Source organism: Rattus rattus, chromosome 4, assembly GCF_011064425.1.
Source record: "Rattus rattus isolate New Zealand chromosome 4, Rrattus_CSIRO_v1, whole genome shotgun sequence".
In the NCBI taxonomy this organism is placed as follows: domain Eukaryota; kingdom Metazoa; phylum Chordata; class Mammalia; order Rodentia; family Muridae; genus Rattus; species Rattus rattus.
The window spans coordinates 106,296,186-106,318,418 of record NC_046157.1 but is presented as its reverse complement, the minus strand read 5'-3'; positions in this window follow the sequence as shown (position 1 = coordinate 106,318,418).

The window sequence follows — 22,233 nt, the reverse complement described above, 5'->3', positions numbered from 1 at the left end:
CTATCAGGTGAGAAAAATCTTTCCTTCGGAAAAGAATTATCTGTTATTAAAGAGCTTTGTATTGTCACCTACTCATTCTGAAAGTATCTACAAGGTATGGAGTGGTGGCAGGTAGACTCCTAGGGCTTTCACAACACATCCAATCCAGCACACACTGAGAAGGGAGAAGTAATTGAATGACCACAGGCACAGGCACAAAGCCTACAGATAATTCCTCTTTCTGTTCATAAGTATTTGAGTCCAAACAAAAATTATTACCTCAGGAATATTCCTTCCTTGTGAGGAAAACTATGTAGCATTTGACCCCTCCGCCACACAAACTAACAATCTTTGAGACTGAGAGCTAAACAGGCTGAGAAAAACAAACTGATGGAGCTTTGCTTCCTAACTCCTGTAAAAATAAAAATTCTGTTGATGATGAACAGCCTGTGAGCCTGGGCTACTCCTGTAGCTTTCAGTTGTTTGCCATTTACTTTCCAAAGGCAGTCAGTGAGTGAGTCCACCTTGAGTAGATATGTTTTATGTCAAGCTTTCTGAGAAATGAGGAGCTGGAGGGGATCCCATTGATTTGCCAACTGTGTCACAGTCCATTTAAGGCAGAATGGCACATGCATGTGACTGAAGCAGTGACAAATGGCTGTGTGTAGAAAAAAGTACAAGCAGCACAGATGAATGACAAGGAATGATGGAGTGTACATCCAGGGGTAGAAACCAAAGTACACGTTAAGCACGTGAGTGACAATTAAGTGTGCATGTGAACAAAGTGAATGGAGCTGGACCAGAAGTGACCAGTGGAAGATAAAAACATTTTCAGAATCTATGAAATCACACAAATTTATTTTCACTGAGAGTGATCAGTGCACACAATGAAATTCCGACTATGCATTGTGTACATTAAATTATATAGTGATAAACAGAGAAATCAAATAGTATTACGTTGTGCTCTCTGAAGTTCTGTTTTTTAAATGTAAATGTACACACACATGGGCACATGTATGCCAGAAATTTGCTTTGTTTATGGGATTTTTGTTATGTTATTCCTTTCTAAGATATGGTAATAAGATAAATGATCACTAGCCTTCCTTTTATAGGTGTTAAGCATGCAGGCGTCAACATCCTGTGCATCACCTGGATTGAAGTAGAAGTTAGAAGCTACTGGACACAATAAAAGATAGGAAAAAAACTTAACTGATAGCTTCAACAACACAAGTCCCTTTATAGTACATAGAATAACCTGCACAGTTCTCTTTTAACTTTAGTATGGATTCTTACATGTAATTTTAGGTTACAGGATTGAACAGTATTTTGAATAGCTATCATGGCATTCTAGTTTCCTTTCTGTCACTGACCAACGACATCATGGAGAAAGAAAGGGAATTATTTCTTTGGCTAACAATTTCTGGCAGAGCCCCTCATCCAGGGAGCTCAGAGCAGGAACTCCCAGCCAAGGGATCATGCCAGAGAGAATGGAAGAATAGGTCTTGCTGGCGCATTCTCCAAGGCACTTCAACTACTGCTTTCTTATGCAGCTGAGGACCGCTTGCCCAGGGATGGTGCTACCCCCAGTAGGCAAGGCAATCCCTACATCAATCAACAATGAAGACAACTCCCCACTGACACGCCTGTAAGTCACCCTGATCTTGGCAATGCCTCCATGGAAAACACACTCAGAATGAATAAGTTGTGTCAAGTTGACATTGAGGCTGACTAGTGTAGGCTCAGTTGCTTATTTAACTTTTAAAAACCTTCATCTATTTGAAACTAGGATAATTATAACAGACACAATGGATAATGTTCAATATTCAATATTCTCTCTTTTAGACACTATACATTCTACATGAGGTGCAGGTATCTTTTATATTGGTTAGTGTTAGGGTGCAATTTTCTCATTAATAAAGGACTTAACTCATTGGTTGTTTAAGTTTTGTATAGTGATCAACTACTGAAGACTTACTTAGAAACAGTTGTCACATTTGACTCTAATTTTATAAAAGAGTTCCTTTTTCATTAATTATGGGAAAACTATGATGATTGGAGGGGCTCAAGAAGATGGTGACAGTGTGAAAGGACACTGGGACAATTGTAATTTCATGTCCTGATATTCAGCCTTAGTGCTTCTGCAATATTCCAAGATTCGCCAAGTGATTTACTCCACAAGCCCCCAACATCTCTATTACCCTTCAGAATTTTCCTTGGGTGCTTATATCTGGGGATCCATTTCGATGCATTGTATGGAATTTAACTAACATCAGGATTCCAGATGCCATAAGAAAATACACCTTGTGAAACTGGATTTTCTAAGGATGCCATGACAGAGCCATCAACATGAGACAATAAAACTGACACCAATAGAAATAAAATTTTTCCTCAGTTTTACTATAGCTTTGCAACTTGTATCCATTTTAAACCATCATTGACTACAAAAGGTTAATGAATATATAAGGATAGTTGCAGATAAGTTTATGTGATACACTTATTTCAGTTAGTGCTTCTTTGTATGGTTTGCATAGCATTATAAATGACAAGATAATTAAGTTAAAGTCATATGCCATTAGAAGCCATTACAACATTGTAGAATATCATCAATCATGATAATATTTTAAGATAAGTTCATTATACTGTTTCAGGGTTGTATCCTAATCCATACTGGCAAGCACAAACAACTAGTTTCAAATTAAATTTCAGCATAAGTATTATATAACTCTGCAGATACATAATAAATTATTTTTTTTCATGACAACAACAAAGTTAACCATATAAGTGGAAAGTATGAGAGACAAAGCCCTGGTAAAGTATGACTTTTCTGGTCATAAATGTGCTTTTGAATACTGAGACATTAATAAATGTACTATGTACCTGAACATACCCCAGGAAATGAAGGTGGACATAATGCTTACTTATACTTCTAAAGGAAACAAAAAGCATGGGAGGTTTGTTTCATCGTTTCTATTGCTAACTATGAGCTGACACTATAAGTGTAACGATTTTATTCAGATATATATCTTTAAATGAATTGTGATAGCTAGTTTTGCCAATGTAGTAGCACAAAATTAAACATTGTGAGGGAGAAAAAAAAATCTCAATTGAGAAACTCCCGGTCTTTAGATTGTCCTGTGTATATAGGTGTTGGGCTTTTTTTTTTTTTTGACTGCATAGGATTATCATAGGGCTGAGCTTGATATGAACAGTGCCATCCCTAAGCAGATAGGTCCTACTGTATACAATTGGTAGCTTGGTGAGCCCGTATGCAAAGTTGTTTTATGGTCTCTTCTTCAGCTTCTGTTTACATTTTCCTGCTCTGACTTCCCTCAGTGACATTGTGACCTGTAAATGTAAGCCAAATTAACCTGCTCTGTCCAAATCACAGCAAAAGAAACTAGACGAGGGCAGACATTAGCATCCAGCATACAGTTTTTCTTTGATGTGTTTGATTCTTTTTTTTTCAGATAGGGTGATGGGCTCATCGAAAAAGTGTTTGGAAACTTGTGCTGAACGTTCTCTGAGCTTAATGAGCTCTTCTGTGGATTCCTGAGAGATAAAAGTGCTGTGAGAAATGAAGGCCATGAACGCGTTGCTTGTGAAGATTCAGAGGAAGGTTTGGCTATCCCGCTAAGACTCTATTTGGGTAGTTCATTTGATGCATTTGAATCGAGATTGTGGAAAGGAAAGTTTGGTGCTTTATAGGGAAAATGGACTCTGACTCATAGAGGCTGAAAGGTTAGCAGTGATTAATAAGAGAATTATATTGTTCTAATTTGATTTTCAATCATTGTGATGAAGAGCCACAAGCAAAAGCAACTTAGGAGAAAGTGGGTTTACTTGCTTTACATATCAAGATTTCAGTCCATAATGACAGTACATCCATACTCAACACAATGACGGAATTTAAAGGCAAGGACTGAAGCAAAAAGACACTGCTTACAGGCTCGCATCTCATTGCTTTTTCAATGTGTTTATTTATACAGCACATACCAGATGCTCAGAGATGCCACAACACTTGGGAGGTTGGGCTCTTCCAGGTCATCGATCCTCCCACAATCCTATATGCCAATCTGATGGAGGCATTCTGTAGAATGACGTTTACTTTTCCCAGATGAATCTAGTTTTTCTCCTGCTGGCAAAAACTATTAGTACATGCATCTCTGGGTGGGGGGGAAATCATCTGGAAAGAATTATCTTTAGGAACTGTATACAGAACCTATGGTTTATAAGGGACTCAATACAGATACGCAAATTAAAAACCAAATTGGCAATGTCTAAGAGTCTTGCATGTAGTACTGGTTTTGAGGCCACTAAGGGGCCGTGAAGAACTGCTGAAAAGGTTTACCGTGTAAGGTCAGGAAAGGCCATTTGCGATGGAACAGCCTCAATTGCATGGAAACCAATGTAGCAGATAGACCAAGACTATGATGCAAAACTAAGGACAGTGGACCATGTATAACGGGACCAGCCAGAGCACTGAAGATGAACGTTACGTACTTTGGATCATACAGCCAGAGAAAAGGAGTTGCCCAATTCTTTTGGATCCCAGAAGACAGGTAGTTGGTGCTAGATAACAAACAGGGATTTGTTGTATTTGAATCACACTGCTAGACTGAAGTTTGCTTTGATTTAATTTTCAGTGGTCCTACATTCTTCTCTCTTGAAATAAAAACAGCATGTAACTTGATTTTGACTTTATAGACAGTAACAAGAAACTGAATTTTTTATGCCTTATCATCTATTTTATTATCTTTCAAATCTGGTTCCTATACTCTTTTTTGTAAGCGATCTTCTACATCTTATTAACAAGAGATATAAAGGACATGGTCCATCATGTTATATTTCTCAAAATTGACAAGGAGTAACTTGTCATAGTTTGTGTTGACTTAATGTAAATGTAAACCTAGTCATACATGAAGAATGGGTCTCAGTTGAATAATTGTTTCTATCTGTTTGGCCTTTGGACATGTCTGTAGAGTATTTTCTTAGGCATTGAACTGATTTAAGAGGATCGAGTCCGGAGTGTCCCTCCTTGGTTGGTAGCCCTGGTTTATACAAACATGTTAGCTGTACATGCCTTGTAGGCAGTACAATAAGCAGCATTCTGCCATCTCCTCTGTTTTAGTTCCTCCCTCCGGGTTCCTGATTTGAGTTCTTTACTTGGCCTTTCCTCATGATGGACAGTGATTTGTAAGCCCATACCACACATTCCTCCCCAATTGCTTTTTGTTAGTGTCCTGTCACAGCAAGAGCAAAGCCCTGGTCTTTGCCTTAATGTTTACCAGAAATACATAAACCATGGACTTGCGTTTACCTCAACTTGCAAATGTGATTTAGTCTTGTAATTGATAGTTTTCTGAAATAGGTTTCATACATATTATTTTCAAAGCAGGTATATTCAAGCACAATGCTTTATATTGACATTTAGTTGATTATTTACAAATACATTTATATGAGATAAGTATGATATGGCAGAGAGAAGTCACTCTTTTTCTATTCAGGTCTTAATATCTTTAATTCACGAAAGAATTTCTTACTGTTGTAGTGAGCTTCAATAAATATGAGACATGTTTTTCTGCATACAAAAAATTCCCTCTCAAATATTCATTTTTGTTCCAATAGAGTTTTTATTGGATATTTTATTTATTGACATTTCAAATATCATCCCCTTTCCTGGTTTCCCCTCTGGAAACCCCATCCTATCCTCCCTCCCCCTGCTTCTATGAAGGTAGTAACACTGCTCCCCATCAACTCCTGCCTTCCTATTCTGGCATTACTCTATACTCGGGAAACAAGCCTTCGCAGGACCAAGGGCTTTTCCTCCTATTGATGTTTGACAATGCCATCCTCTGCTACATATATGGCTGGAGTTACGGGTCTCTCCATGTTTATTATTTCGTTGGTGGTTTAGTCCCTAGGAGTTCTGGAGGGTCTGATGGGTTGATATTATTGTTCATCCTATGGGGCTGCAAGCCTCTTCAGCTCCTTCATTCCTTTCTCTAACCCCTCCATTGGGGACCCTGTGCTCAGTAAAATAGTTGGCTGCGAGCATACACCTTTGTATTTGTCTTACTCTGGGATTCTTGCTTTCCTCCTTTATATGTTAATGCTTATATCAGAGAAGCCATATCTTTCAATTTCCCTTCATTTACTGAGTTCTGACAAATGATAAAGTGAATTTATTGGCAATGGATTTCATCAGTGAAAGTAATTTGTATGGGCTCTGATGGTCAACTAACCTAGTGTCAGTAAGCATTAGGTGCCCTAGACCCTAAATCATATGTGAGGAGTAATTGAGTGGAATCCTCATCATAAATGTGTCTGTGAAGATGTGCTGGGACTTCAGTGCTTGACCACAGCCTGCAACCAAAATTCTGTCTCAAACAGCCATTGAGTTCAGTCTCAATAGAACCGTTAACCTCACAACGCCACAATTCACAGTAAGGGCATGGAAAAGAAGAATCTGGTATTTGTACTTACCTAATGAACCAGTTCCTGAAAGCCCTCTCATTTACCTAGCTTATCTTTGCATTAATGTATTTCATTTAATTTCTATGTTTTGACTCATAATCCTCTTTCCCATTCTACAACATTTTCTTGCTTTATTAAGATTTATTATTATTTTTAATTTTTGTGCCTCATTAATCAAAGAATCGGTATGCAGCAAGTCCCATAAACAGCTCTTTTAAAATACCAGTTTGTTTCTTTATATGGCCTACTCTGTGTTTAACAATGTACAATGAAGACACTGCAATTAAAAATACATTATTAATACTTTGATTGCCCCTGTGTATTCTTTCCAGAACCCTAGAGGTTGTCATCACTATGAGATTGCTTTGATAGATTTATTGCTGCTCTCAAAACAAATAAACACTGAAAAAGATCATTATAATAAGCTCTTTTCTTTATGGGAACACCCTAGTCCTGAAATTAGCTTTTATGATTTGACTCAAGAGTATAAGCAGATAAAGTGATTTGTCTGGTATAAAATGTATGCAGTGTTTAGAGATAAGAATTAGGATTTTTTAATCCTAGAGAATCTATAACCCAGAGAAATACAACTTTTACAGAACCAGTTTACTTCTCATAGCAAAATGAAGATTCAGGCATCCATTTTCAAGGCTTGACAGTAAAAAAAAATAATAATCTAAAAGCAATAGGAATAGTATTCAAATGATTATCAGTCTCACTCACGTGTCCAGTATTCATCTATTACCACAGATTTATAAACAATCACCTACAGGTGTGGCAAGAATATTGGATAATCCTTAATTCCTTCAACTACTCAGGTTTCCTGGACAATTTTGAAAGTATAGGGATGGAGGATGATGAAAGAACTGGAGAACATGTGAACATTTGTGAAAAATCAGGAACAACAGTAGATGGGAACAGAAGAAAGTAGGGAAAAATTCAATTTTCCCAAATATGAAGCATGACACAGATGTCCTTCTGTGATGTTGCTGAAGATACTGACATTGTGTACAACAATGACATCAGTGTGATACCAGTATTGTAGACAATTAAGGTCAGTATAATTTACACTAAATTATGTAGAAATCTAGAACTTTATTTTCTAAGCACAGGAATCAGAAAAGGAAGAATAATCCTTAAAAGACCTTCCCCCTAACCACAGAATATTAAAATCAAGCTTTGCTCAAAAATAAATAAATGTTTTACATGTCCACTTTTGACAAGTGCTATCTAAATTACTCGGGAGAATTCAGGTCCATTTTTTTTCATTTTTATACTATTTTGAGATTGAAATGTACTACATATTATATTTTTTTCTGAAAGTATTTTTCTTCCTAAAGAAGGGGAATCAACTTGAACAAGCAACTGTCTTATACACACAGAATTTTTCTCTGATGAAATGTTCTCATGGACTGTCTCTCTATTATAACTGCCTATTTCTAAGATTTAATAATGATGCTAGATACATGTTTGTGTTGGGAAGTTAATTTAGCTGTCATATCAATAATAATTCTGTGTGCATAACCTATTTTGTAATCACAAAATAACTCATTAATTTTAGAAACACTCATATGACAGTTTTTGCAAAAAACACAAAAATTTTATGTTTCTGCATCCTGTTTATTTACATAGTAATTTATAAGGCAAATATGGCTTGAGTCCTTAATAGGAGTACAGTATTGAGGTAAGAGGAGGAGTGATGCTAAGTGAGAGATGACAATTGCAATACATTTGTTCAGTGTGAGTAGGGATACCGTGACAACTTCTCCATGTTAATCCAACAGAATCAATATGGCCATCGAAATCCACATTGTTGACCACCACCCCCTGTACAATTTCCCCAGCTTAAATGTTGTTGAGATTAACGAACATGACAGAACATCACTGCTTAGCTAAAATTACATTACATAAAGAAAAAAATTTGGGCAAACAGCTACAATTCCCAATCAGAACAGGGACAACTGGTAAAGGTTCATAGGAGGGAAGATCTTATAAAACTATATGACAAATTAAAAGAAATAGTAGACAATCTCGTCCTGAGGCTACAGAAGCAACAAGAAACTTGACATACTATCTGTGACAGAAAACTTGTGTGTAGCCTTAGAGGCTAAACACACTTAATCTAGACATCTATTAAGGACACAACACCAGAAACTAGGAAGCACATAGAACTACGTTCTACCAATCTATCTTAGTTCACAGTTCTGACTGCCATCTTCATTTCTAAGCTCTGACAACTTAAGAAACAATAATTCTCCTAAGTCATGCACAGAATTCTGGTCGTTAGAATTTGTGAAATCAGACATAGAAGTTGTGTTAAGTTTATAAGCTTACTGTAACTTGGTATTCAGCCTAAAAATACAAATTCAATCCAATGTAAGGACTGCCTGACACATTTGGAGTAGAATTGGACCATGTCCTAAGTTGGAGATGTAAGTCCTAGGGGATTATATAGTATCAAGTTAAGCTTGTGAGACTCAGAAGGGAAAGAGACAAATGAGGCCTGAAAGAGAGAAAGTTCATGAAATTGAGGACAAGTCAGTATGAATGGAACATTAGATAAAAGGAGAAGAAGATGCATTACCTCATATCATTGACCAAGACATACCTCAGGTTTCACGGAGCTTTCCTTCATGTACAATTAACGATAGTATGGCAAGCTAAATGTCTGTCCCCATCCACCCCATCTCTACCTGTCCACAGTACCTAACTCAATACCAGAAGCCTCTAATTGTTACACTGCATGACAAACTACGGTTGTAGATTCAGAATCAAGTTAAGGATTGTGAATTAATGAGATCATTATTTCTGCTCTGTGGGAAAGGCTTCAAGTTCTGTCATAACAATCCTCTCAGGATCCTTGTAAAATGAAGACACAAAATTAAAAGGAGGAAGGAAGATGATAGGAATAATTTGAATTGACGTTAGTAAAGCACCAAGAGCCAAAAAAAAAAAAAAAAAAAAAAAAAATGTACAAACGCAAGACGCTAGAAAAGCGAAGCAGCACCTCAAATAATTTTGTTTAGATTGTGGCTAACATTCAATTATTGTGGCTACTGGGTCTTTAAGGGTCTAAATTTCAAAGTATTTTATGTGATGTTATGCATTCTACTCATATAGGATGCAAATATAGACAAATTAAATGAAATTCATTAATTTTGAATACTCTTCTTTGGGGTTGGGACAAGGTTTTCTGATTCCTATAACTCATCCATGGTCTGTGCTGCCACTTGAAGCCATGATGATGTCTATGGGCCACGCTATTGGTGGGGTCCATGTTCATGTGGGAAGCCTGTGCTGCCTCCTGAGGCATTGCTGATTTCCTTTAGTGAGGCTGCCACTGGGGACCACACTGGTGTTCATTGTGCAGGTGCACTAGTGCCCATGTTGATATCCTCAGCCTGTACTGCCGCCAAGGGCTATCCTGGTGTCTATGCCCCATGTTGTGGTAGAGGGCTGTGTTGATGACCATGGTCTGTACCAAGACATGTGTTTAAACCAGAGACTAAGTAGGTGTCCATAATCACTCTGAAAACATGTGGAAAGAGTTCCCTGTTCCATGTGTGGGCTAACTGTAAGGACCAAAGAAGGTGTTTTTATTCATTTTTATTTTTATTCTTCAATCCTTTTTTATAATCCAGTCTTCCTCCCCCTCAGTGTCTACATCCCTGACTGCTCCTTATCCAATACCTATGCCCCCCTGTCTCCAAGAGAATGTTCCCACTTCCCCACTCCCACCCCACCCCAACAGACCTCTCCACTACCTGGGTCCTCAAATCTCTTAAGGGTTAGTTGCATCTTCTCTTGCTGAGGCCATATCTGGCTGTCCTCTTCTGTATATGTGTCAGGGGCATCATCAGAAGTGTATGCAGCCTTGTTGGTGGCTAGGTTTCTGAGAGATCTCAGGGGTCCAGATCAATTAGGACTGCTGGTCTTCACATAAGGTTGAGAAAATATCCTGCGTGAGATAACTCAGATCCAAAAGGACATGCATGGTAGGGATTCATCAATAAGTGGTTATTAACCAAAAAAGTATTGAATATCCAGATTACAAGCCACAGAACTCAAGAAGACTAACAAGTTGAAGGGTCCAAGTGAGGATGCTTCAATCCCTCTTGGGAAGGAGAAGAAAACAATCACTGGTGGGCAAAGGGAAGGAAGAATCTAGGTGAAAGAAGAAACAGGGAGGGGAAAAGGGAAACATGATCAGATATTGGGGGGAGAGGCAGGAATGAATCCCTGAGAGCAAGCAGAAGGAATGGAAACAGAACTTCAGGAGGTAAAATGTAGGGCAACTCTCAGGTATGTACTAGAGGCATAGGAGGTGAGAGACTCTCAGGACTCAAAAGGAGGACTTTGGAGAAATGCCCTACAGCAGGGAGGGGAAACTTATAGAATCTATCACCAGTGCAGGGGCAGGGCATCAAGTGAAGAGATGGGTTTACCATACCAGAGTCAAAAGTTCTGACCCAGAATGGTTCCTGTCTGAAGGAACTTCAGAGACAAAAAATAGAAAAGAGTCTGAGGGAAATGAAGTCCAGTGAGCGGCCTAAATTGGGTTGGTGGCTGCATATGGGATGGATCCCCAGGTGGAGTAGTCTCTAGAGGACCTTTTCTTCAGTCCCTGCTCCATTCTTTGTCCCTGTATTTCCTCCTTTGAGTATTTTGTTCTCCCTTCTAAGAAGGAGTGAAACATCCACATTTTGGTCTCCCTTCTTCTTCATCTTCATATGATCTGTGATTTTTTTCTTTGATATTCTAAGCTTTTGTGCTAATATCCACTTATCAGTCAGTGCATACCATGTGTTCTTTTGTGACTGGGTTACCTCACTCAGGATGATATTTTCTAGTTCTATCTATTTGCCTAAGAATTTCATGTTCTCAACAATAAAAGAACTTCTAGGGAAATCATCATCCCTGACCTGAAGCTATATTACAGAGAAATCGTGATAAAAAAAGAACTGCATGGTGTTGGTACAGAGACAGGTATGTAGATCAATGGAATAGAATTGAAGACACAGGAATGAACACACACACCTAGCTAAAACCATCCAATGGAAGAAAGATAGCATTTTCAACAAATGGTGCTGGTTCAACTGGAGGTCAACATGTAGAAGAATGCAAATTGATCCATTCTTATTGCCCTGTACAAAGTTCAAGTCCAAGTGGATCAAAGACCTCCACATAAAAGCAGACACACTGAAACTAATAGAAGAGAAAGTGGGGAAAAGCCTTGAACACACATACATATAGGAAAATTTCCAGAACAGAACACCAATAGCTTATGTTCTAAGATCAAGAATCAACAAATGGGACCTCATAAAATTGCAAAGCTTTTATAAGGCAAAGAACATTGTCAATAGGGCAAAAAGGAACCAATAGACTAGGAAAAGGTCTTTATCAATTCTACTTGTGATAGAGTGCTAATATCTAATGTATACAAAGTACTCAAGAAGTTAGACTCCGGAGAATCAAATAATCCTCTTAAAAATGGGGTATAAAGATAAACAACTAATTCTCAACTGAGGTATATACCAGGTGCACCTAAAAATGTTCACCATCCATGATCATCAGGGAAATTCCAACTCACACCAGTCAGAATGGCTAAAATCAAAACCTTAGGTGACAGCAGATGCTGGTGAGGTTGTGGAGAAAGAGGAATACGTCTTAATTGTCAGTGGGATTGCATGCTGGACATCAGTCTGATAGTTTCTAAGAAAATTGGACATAGTACTACCTGAGAACCCAGCTATACTGCCTCTGATGTCTGGGTATATACTCAAAAGATGCTCCAACATATAGGACACATGCTCCACTATGTTCATAGCAGCCTTATTTATTTATTTTTTTTTATTAACTTGAGTATTTCTTATGTACATTTCGAGTGTTATTCCCTTTCCCGGTTTCCGGGCAAACATCCCCTTCCCTCCCCCCTTTCTTATGGGTGTTCCCCTCCCCACCCTCCCCCCATTGCCGCCCTCCCCCCGACAGTCTAGTTCACTGGGGGGTTCAGTCTTAGCAGGACCCAGGGCTTCCCCTTCCACTGGTGCTCTTACTAGGATATTCATTGCTACCTACGAGGTCAGAGTCCAGGGTCAGTCCATGTATAGTCTTTAGGTAGTGGCTTAGTCCCTGGAAGCTCTGGTTGCTTGGCATTGTTGTATATATGGGGTCTCAAGCCCCTTCAAGCTCTTCCAGTTCATTCTCTGATTCCTTCAACGGAGGTCCCGTTCTCAGTTCAGTGGTTTGCTGCTGGCATTCGCCTCTGTATTTGCTGTATTCTGGCTGTGTCTCTCAGGATCGATCTACATCCTGCTCCTGTCGGTCTGCACTTCTTTGCTTCATCCATCTTGTCTAATTGGGTGGCTCTATATGTATGGGCCACATGTGGGGCAGGCTCTGAATGGGTGTTCCTTCAGTCTCTGTTTTAATCTTTGCCTCTCTCTTCCCTGCCAAGGGTATTCTTGTTCCCCTTTTAAAGAAGGAGTGAAGCCTTCACATTTTGATCATCCGTCTTGAGTTTCATTTGTTCTAGGCAACTAGGGTAATTCAAGCATTTGGGCTAATAGCCACTTATCAGTGAGTGCATACCATGTATGTCTTTCTGTGATTGGGTTAGCTCACTCAGGATGATATTTTCCAGGTCCAACCATTTGCCTACGAATTTCATAAAGTCGTTGCTTTTGATAGCTGAGTAATATTCCATTGTGTAGATGTACCACATTTTAGCAGCCTTATTTATAATAGCCAGAAGCTGGAAAGGACCCAGATGTATTTTAACAGAGAAATGGATACAGAAAATGTGGTATATTTACAGAATCTCCATTCAGCTATTAAAAACAATGACTGCATGAAATTCTTAGACTCTTCATATTTCACAGCTTCTGCTAAGGGTAAAGTTGGAGAAGGACTTAGTTTTCTTTAAGGGTCTAGCTACTGGACTTTTAACCATGCTCCAGTAACTATATAAGTATATGGGCAACACAAATTGGACTTTCAGTCTTTCTTTCTTCTTTCTTTCTTCCTTTCTTTCTTTCTTTCTTTCTTTCTTTCCTTCCTTCTTTCTTTTTTTTGGGAGGGGGCCGGTGGTGTCACAAGGGTAGTAGGCAAATCTGAGAGGTCTGGCACTGGGGCAGACCTGGGAGAACTGGTCTGTGAGTGTAATTGTAGTACATGATATAATATGAAATTCCAAAAATAATCACTAATATATTATGTTTTAAAGACATGATGCATATACAAAATATGTTAGAGAACTCCTACAAATGTAAATTTCTACAAAGGGTCACTGAGCACTGAATATATATGTACACATGTTTTCTTTTCCCTCCTGAGGTTTTATTTTGCTAAAAGCTATACTCCCTTAAAATTGAGAAAGTAGGGTAATATACATTTTATTACATATATATTTTGTAAGAAACATTAAAATCTTGTTTTTATTAGTTTCCCTTTGCAACAGTTCTGTCAACTTAGAAAATCACACATTCTACAGTTTCTGCTGAGATTATATTGATACAAGTAGCCATTCAACTGAATTATTTTTCCTCTAACTGAAATTTGTATCAACCAACTAGAATGGTAGTTTCAAGTATATGAATCCCTTTTAGCATCAAGTTCTATGCTGATGTTAATTTGTAAAAGATTAGTATTGATTAAAATGTCTAAGTGGTGTGAATTTTTATAAAATTGAGAAGGTCAAATGAGAAATCAGACTAACTTCACACCATAAATGACTTCTTAGTGATGGGTTACAATAACTGGGCAAAGAACTGAAGTTGTTTTAAGTATGTAACTGGGGCTTAACTAAGCAGTGGTATCTGTGCTTAATATGTGCAATGACTTGAGTTTCAGGGTCAATGGCTGCATAAGAACAGAATAATCACACTCAGTAAACACTTACGTAGACAGCCAGAGTTGTCAAATATTTCTTAAATCATGGTAATGTAAAAGTGACTCTATAATATATCATAGTTATATAGTTATGTAGGTGTGGTGTGTGTGTGTATGTGTGTGTGTGTGTGTGTGTGTGTGTGTAAGAGAGAGAGGAAGAAAGAAAAAAAAGAAAGAAAGAAAGAGAAAGAGAAACAAACAAACAAACAAACAAACAAAAACCCACAGGCATAAACCCATTCCTTAATGATTTATGAAGATTAAGTCATCTAATGGATACTATTTGTAAAGAAAAGATAAAAGAATTAGATTTGAAAATCAATTGCTCTGGTGCTGCAGTGATTTCAATGGTTATTGTCTAGATAAAGGCAGTACTTCCTTGTGTCATGTATCCCTTATACTAAAGATGTTAGCAAAACCACTTTATATACTCAGAAAACCTATTGTGAATCTACTATTACAATTAAAACTCTTGAGAGGCACCTCACGGAGAGCTGAAGGCTAACCCCGAGGAGCGACTTCAGGTCTGAGACCAGAGGTAAGACAAACTTTTCTGCTGCAAGTGAGCTGCCTGGTGGACTCAGGACACACAAAGGCAGAATTCCTCTGGGACCGGGTACTTCTGGTTTCTAGCTGAGCTCAAACTTCGCTGATCCTGACCCAAAACCTGTGGAAGAGAGAACTGATCACCAAGAAGTGTGGGCAATCCTGATATTTCAGGGCAGGAGAGAAGACCACTTCTGCCCACCTTTGCCCACATCCCTGGTCCAAGAAGAAACTGCATAGTACTTCTGGGTACAGGGATATAGGAGCAGTCAAGCTGCAAGAGCCCCATGGTCCAGACAGCACCTGGATGTGAAATGAACCGGTCAAACAACTTCCTACACCCAAGTCCCATGTCGGGGAGGGGGTGGGGTAGACCATCAGAAGGGCAGACATTCCTGGGAAAAAAGAGGAGACTACTCTCTGCCCACATTCCTGACTCAAGAGGAAAAGGCCTTGTGCCATCTGTGTCCCTGTGCACAGGGACCTAGGAAAAGTAAGGAAAGAATCCTTTTGGTTCCTGCACACAGGGAGAGCTGAAAGCCATCTGACAGGAATGCCCACATGCCTGAGAGCAGAACACTCTGTTCCCATAACTGGCTGAAAGAAAACAGGAAAACAGGTCTACAGCAGTTCTGACATACAGGCCTACAGGACTGTCAAGCCACTGTCAGAAACAGCAAGACAAGTTAACACCAGAGACAACCTGATGGTGAGAGGCAAGCACAGGAACCCAAGCAACAGAAACCAAGACCACTTGGCAACATCAGAGCCCAATTCTCCCACCAAAGCAAACACTGGATATCCAAACACACCAGAAAAGCAAGATCTAGATTTAAAATCACATTTTATCATGATGATGGACAACTTTAAGAAGGTCATAAATAAGCTCCTTAAGGAAATACAGGACACAAATAAACAACTAGAAGCCCTTAAAGAGGAAATACAAAAATCCCTTAAAGAACTAATGAAAAAAAAACCAAACAGGAGAAAGAAATGAACAAAATGATCCAGGAGATAAAATGGAAATAGAAACAATAAAGAAAGCACAAAAGGAGACAACTCTGGATATAGAAAATCAAAGGAAGAGACAGGGAGATGTAGATACAAGCATCACCAACAGAATACAAGAGATAGAAGAGAGAATCTCAGGAGCAGAAGATTCCATAGAAATCATCAACACAACTCTCAAAGATAATGTAAAACAGAAAAGTCTACTGACCCAAAACATACAGGAAATCCAGGACTCAATGAGAAGATCAAACCTAAGGATAATAGGTATAGAAGAGAGTGAAGACTCCCAGCTCAAAGGACCAGTAAATATCTTCAACAAAATCATAGAAGGAAACTTCCCTAACCTAAAGAAAGAGGTGCCCATAAACATATGGGAAGACTACAGAACTCCAAATAGATTGGACTAAAAAAGAAACTCTTCCCATCACATAATAGTTGAAACAGCAAATGCAAAAAACAAAGAAAGAATATTAAAAGCGGTAAGGGAAAAAGGTCAAGCAACATATAAAGGCAGAATTACACCAGACTTTTCACCAGAGACTATGAAACCAGAAGATCCTGGATAGATGTCATACGGACCCTAAGAGAACACATGCCAGCCCAGGTTACTGTATCCAGCAAAACTCTCAATTAACATAGATGGAGAAACCAAGATATTCCATGCAAAAACAAATTTACACAATATCTTGCTACAAATCCAGTGCTACAAAGGATAATAAATGGTAAAGCCCAACATAAGGAGGCAAGCTACACCCTAGAAAAAGGAAGAAACAACAAACTGGTGGACTCAGGACACACAGTTTGTTGGCAACAAAACGAAGAGAAGGAAAGCACACAAACATAATCTCACATCCAAATATAAATATAAGAGGAAGCAACAATCACTATTCCTTAATATCTCTCAACATCACTGGTCTCGCTCCCCAATAAAAAGACATAGATTAACAAACTGGATACGTAATGAGGACCCTGCATTCATCTGAAACACACCTCAGAGACAAAGACAGACACTACCTCAGAGCGAAAGGCTGGAAAACAACTTTCCAAACAAATGGTCTGAAGAAGCAAGCTGGAGTAGCCATTCTAATATCAAATAAAATCAATTTTCAACCAAAAGTCATAAAAAAAGATAAGGAAGGACACTTCATAATCATCAAAGGAAAAGTCCACCAAGATGAACTCTCAATCCTAAATATCTATGCTCCAAATACAAGGGAACCTGCATACATAAAAGAAACCTTACTAAAGCTCAAAGCACACATTGCACCTCACACAATAATAGTAGGAGATTTCAACACCCCACTCTCACCAATTGACAGATCATGGAAACAAATTAAACAGAGACATAGACAGACTAAAAGACGTTATGAAACAAATGGACTTAACAGATATTTATACAACATTCCATCCTAAAACAAAAGGATATACCTTCTTCTCACCACCTCATGGTACTTTCTCCAAAATTGACCAAATCGGTCACAAAACAGTCCTAAACAGATACAGAAATATAGAAATAATCACATGCGTCTTATCAGACCACCACAGGGTAAAGCTTCTCTTTAATAACAATAAGGAAAGAACACCCACATATATGTGGAAGTTGAACAAAGCTCTATTCAATGATAACCTAGTCAAGGAAGAAATTAAAGACTTCTTAGAATTTAATGAAAATGAAGGTACAACATACCCCAACTTATGGGACATAATGAAGTCTGTGCTAAGAGGAAAACTCATAGCTCTGAGTGCCTGCAGAAAGAAACAGGAGAGAGCTTACATCAGCAGTTTGACAGCACACCTGAAAGCTCTAGAACAAAAAGAAGCAAATACACCCAAGAGGAGTAGAAGGCAGAAAACAATCAAACTCAGGGCTGAAATCAACCAAGTAGAAACAAAAAGGACTATACAAAGAATCAAGAAAACCAAAAGCTAGTTCTTTGAGAAAATCAATGAGATAGATAAACCCTTAGCTAGACTAACCAGAGGGCACAGAGAGTGTGTCCAAATTAACAAAATCATAAACAAAAATAGAGACATAACAACAGAATCAGAGGAAATTCAAAAAATCATCAGATCCTGCTACAAAAGCCTATATTCAACGAAACTTGAAAATCTGCAGGAATTGGACAATTTTCTAGACAAATACCGAGTATCAAAGTTAAATCAGGAACGGATAAACTATTTAAACAAACCCACAACTCCTAAAGAAATAGAGCAGTCATTAAAAGTCTCGCAACCAAAAAGAGTCCAGGACCAGATGGGTTTAGTGCAGAATTCTATCAGACCACCACAGAAGACCTCATAAAAATACTGTCCAAATTATTCCACAAAGTTGAAATAGACAGAGCACTACAAAATTCCATCTATGAAGACACAATTACTCTCATACCTAAACCACACAAAGACCCAACAAAGAAAGAGAACTTCAGACCAATTTCTCTTATGTATATTGATGTAAAAATACTCTATAAAATTCTTGCAAACCAAATCCAAGAAAACACCAAAACAATCATCCATCATGATAAAGTAGGCTTCCCAGGTATGCATGGATGGTTTAATATATGGAAAACTATCAATGTAATCCACAATATAAACAAACTCAAAGATAAAAACCACTTGATCATTTCATTAGATGCTGAGAAAGCATTTGACAAAATTCAACACCCCTTCATGATAAAAGTCCTGGAAAGGACAGGAATTCAAGGCCCATAGCTAAACATAGAAAAAGCCATACACAGCAAACCAATACCTAACATTAAACTAAATGGAGAGAAACTTTAAGCAACCCCACTAAAATCAGGGACTAGACAAGGCTGCCCATTCTTTCCTTACTTATTCAATATAGTTCTGGAAGTCCTAGCCAGAGCATTCTGACAACAAAAGGAGGTCAAAGGGATACAGATTGGAAAGGAAGAAGTCAAAATATCAGGGGTTGGGGATTTAGCTCAGTGGTAGAGCACTTGCCTAGAAAGCACAAGGCCCTGGGTTCGGTCCTCAGCTCTGGAAAACAACAACAACAACAACAACAACAACAACAACAAAACATCACTATTTGCAGATGATATGATCATATGTTTAAGTGACCCCAAAGGTTCCACCAGAGAACTACTAAATATGATAAACAACTTCAGCAAAGTGGCTAGGGATAAAAATAACTCAAACAAATCAGTAGCCTTCTTCTACACAAAGAGAAACAAGCCGAGAAAGAAATTAGGGAAACGACACCCTTCATAATAGTCCCAAATAATATAAAATACCTCAATGTGACTTTAACCAAGCAAGTGAAAGATCTGTATGATAAGAACTGCAAGCCTCTGAAGAGAGCAATTGAAGAAGATCTCAGAAGATGGAAAGATCTCCCAGGCTCATGGATTGGCAGGATTAATACAGTAAAAATGGCCATTTTACCAAAAGCGATCTACAGATTCAATGCAATCCCCATCAAAATTCCAATCCAATTCTTCATAGAGTTAGACAGAACAATTTGCAAGTTCATCTGGCATAACAAAACCCAGGATAGCTAAAACTATCCTCAACAAGAAAAGGACTTCCGGGGGAATCACCATACCTGAACTCAAGCAGTATTACAGAGCAATAGTGATAAAAAAAACTGTATGGTATTGGTACAGAGACAGGCAGATAGACCAATGGAATAGAATTGAAGACCCAGAAATGAACCCACACACCTATGGTCACTTGATTTTTGACAAAGGAGCCAAAACCAACCAATGGAAAAAAGATAGCATTTTTCAGCAAATGGTGCTGGTTCAACTGGAGATCAGCATGTAGAAGAATGCAAATCAATCCATTCTTATCACCCTGTACAAAGCTTAAGTCCAAGTGGATTAAGGATCTCCATATCAAACCAGATACACTCAAACTAATAGTAGAAAAGGTGGGGAAGGATCTCAAACACATGGGCATTGGAGAAAATTTCCTGAAGAAAAACACCAATGGCTTATGTTCTAAGATCAAGAATCGACAAATGGGATCTCATAAAGCTACAAAGCTTTTGTAAGGCAAAAGACACTGTCATTAGGACAAAATAGCAACCAGCAGATTGGGAAAAGACCTTTACCAATCCTACAACTGATAGAGGGCTAATATCCAAAATATACAAAGAACTCATGAAGTTAGACTGTAGGGAGACAAATAACCCTATTAAAAATGGGGTTCAGGGCTAAACAAAGAGTTCGCAGCTGAGGAATATCGAATGGCTGAGAAGCACCTAAAAAACGTTCAGTGTCTTTAGTCATAAGGGAAATGCAAATCAAAACAACCATGAGATTCTACCTCACACCAATCAGAATGGCTAAGATAAAAAACTCAGGTTACTGTAGATGCTGGCAAGGATGTGGAGAAAGAGGAACATTCCTTCATTGTTGGTGGGATTGCAAACTGGTACAACCATTCTGGAAATCAGTCTGGATGTTCCTCAGAAAATTAGACATTCTACTACCTGAGGACCCAGCTATACCTGTCTTGGGCATATACCCAAAAGATGCTCCAACATACACCAAAGACACATGCTCCATTGCATTCATAGCAGCCTTATTTATAATATCCAGAAGCTGGAATAATCCCAGATGCCCTTCAATGGAAGAATGTATACAGAAATTTTGGTACACCTACATAATGTAGTACTACTCAGCTATCAAAAAGAATGACTTCATGAAATTCATAGGCAAATGGATGGAACTAGAAAATATCATCCTGAGTGAGGTAATCCAATCACGGAAAAATACACTTGGTATGCACTCATTGATAAGTGAATATTAGCCCATATTTTCGAATTACCCGAGATGCAGATCACGTGAAACTCAAGAAGGATAAATAAAATGCAGATGCTTCACTCCTTCTTTAAAAGGGGAAAAAGAATACCCATAGGAGGGGATAGGGAGGCAAAGTTTAGACCAGAGACTGAAGGAATGGCCATTTAGAGTCTGCACCACATGTGGCCCGTACATATAAACCCACCAAACTTGATAAGATGGATGAAGCTAAGAGGTGCAGGCTGACAGGAACTGGATGTTGATCTCTCCTGAAAGCCACAGCTAGAATATCGCAAACACATAGGTGAATGCCAGCAGTTAACCACTGAATTGAGAAAGGGATCCCTGTTGAAGGATCAGAGAAAGGACTGAAAGAACTGGAGGGGCTCGAGACCCCATAGGAACAACAATGCCAACCAACCAGAGATTCCAGGGACTAAGCCACTACCCAAAGACTATACACGGACTGACCCTGTGCTTCAACTGCATAGGTAGCAATGAATAGCCTAATAAGAGCACCAGTGGAAGGGGAGCCCTTGGTCCTGCCAATTCTGCATCCCCAGTGAATGGGATTGTTGGGGGGAGGGTGTTAATGTGGGGTAGATGGGGAGGTGAACAGCCATATAGAAGGGGAGGGATAGAGGTTAGGGAGATGTTGGCCTAGAAACTGGGAAAGTGCACAACATTGGAAATGTAAATAAGAAATACCCAATTTAATAAAGATGGAAGAAAAAAAAAAAACTCTGAGAGGCTCTCTCAGTAGCTGACTGAGACAGACGCAGGTACTCACCACCAAGCATTATACTTGGGGTATCAAATATAAGAAATTAAGTTACTTATCCAAAGGTACATCTGAGAATATATGGAATAGTTAAGGGAAGGACTGAAAACACTGAAAGGGATGGCAACCCCACATGAACACAAACTCTGTCAACTAACCTGGACCCCTGAAGCTCCCAGAGCCTGAGACAACACCGAAGAGCATACACAGGCTGGTCCAAGGTCCCAGATAGCAGATAACTGTCTTGTCTGGCCTCAGTAGGAGAGGATTCACTTAATTATATAGAGACTTGATGCCCCTGGGAGACTGGGAAGCCAGAAGGTATTACCCTCTCAGAGTTGAATGTGAAAAGAGATAGAGGGAAGAACTTTGACAGAGTGGAATAGGAAGTGGGACAACATTAGGGATGTAAATAGATAAAATAATTAATCATAAAATTAAAATATAGCTAAAACCAAGGGTCAACTAACATCTTTCATATGCATTAACTGAAAATGGATATTTGGTATTTGCCTGTCACAAAGAACCAGAAACTGAGAATTGTCTGCTCAGAAACTTCATGTAGACTGACGAATCAGAAAAAAAAAAAAGGTTACTATGAGGAATAGTTAGTTTCTTTTCTGTCTGCTCTATCTTCTGTATTTAGGCTGTGTAGGTTTGAGATAGGTGAGATATGCATTTAAAAATACTGGAAATGAGCATATTTCCAATAATATCTAGAAAGTATATTTAAATGTAAAATTAGATTTATTTCATAAACTCTATAAATTGGAATACATAAAA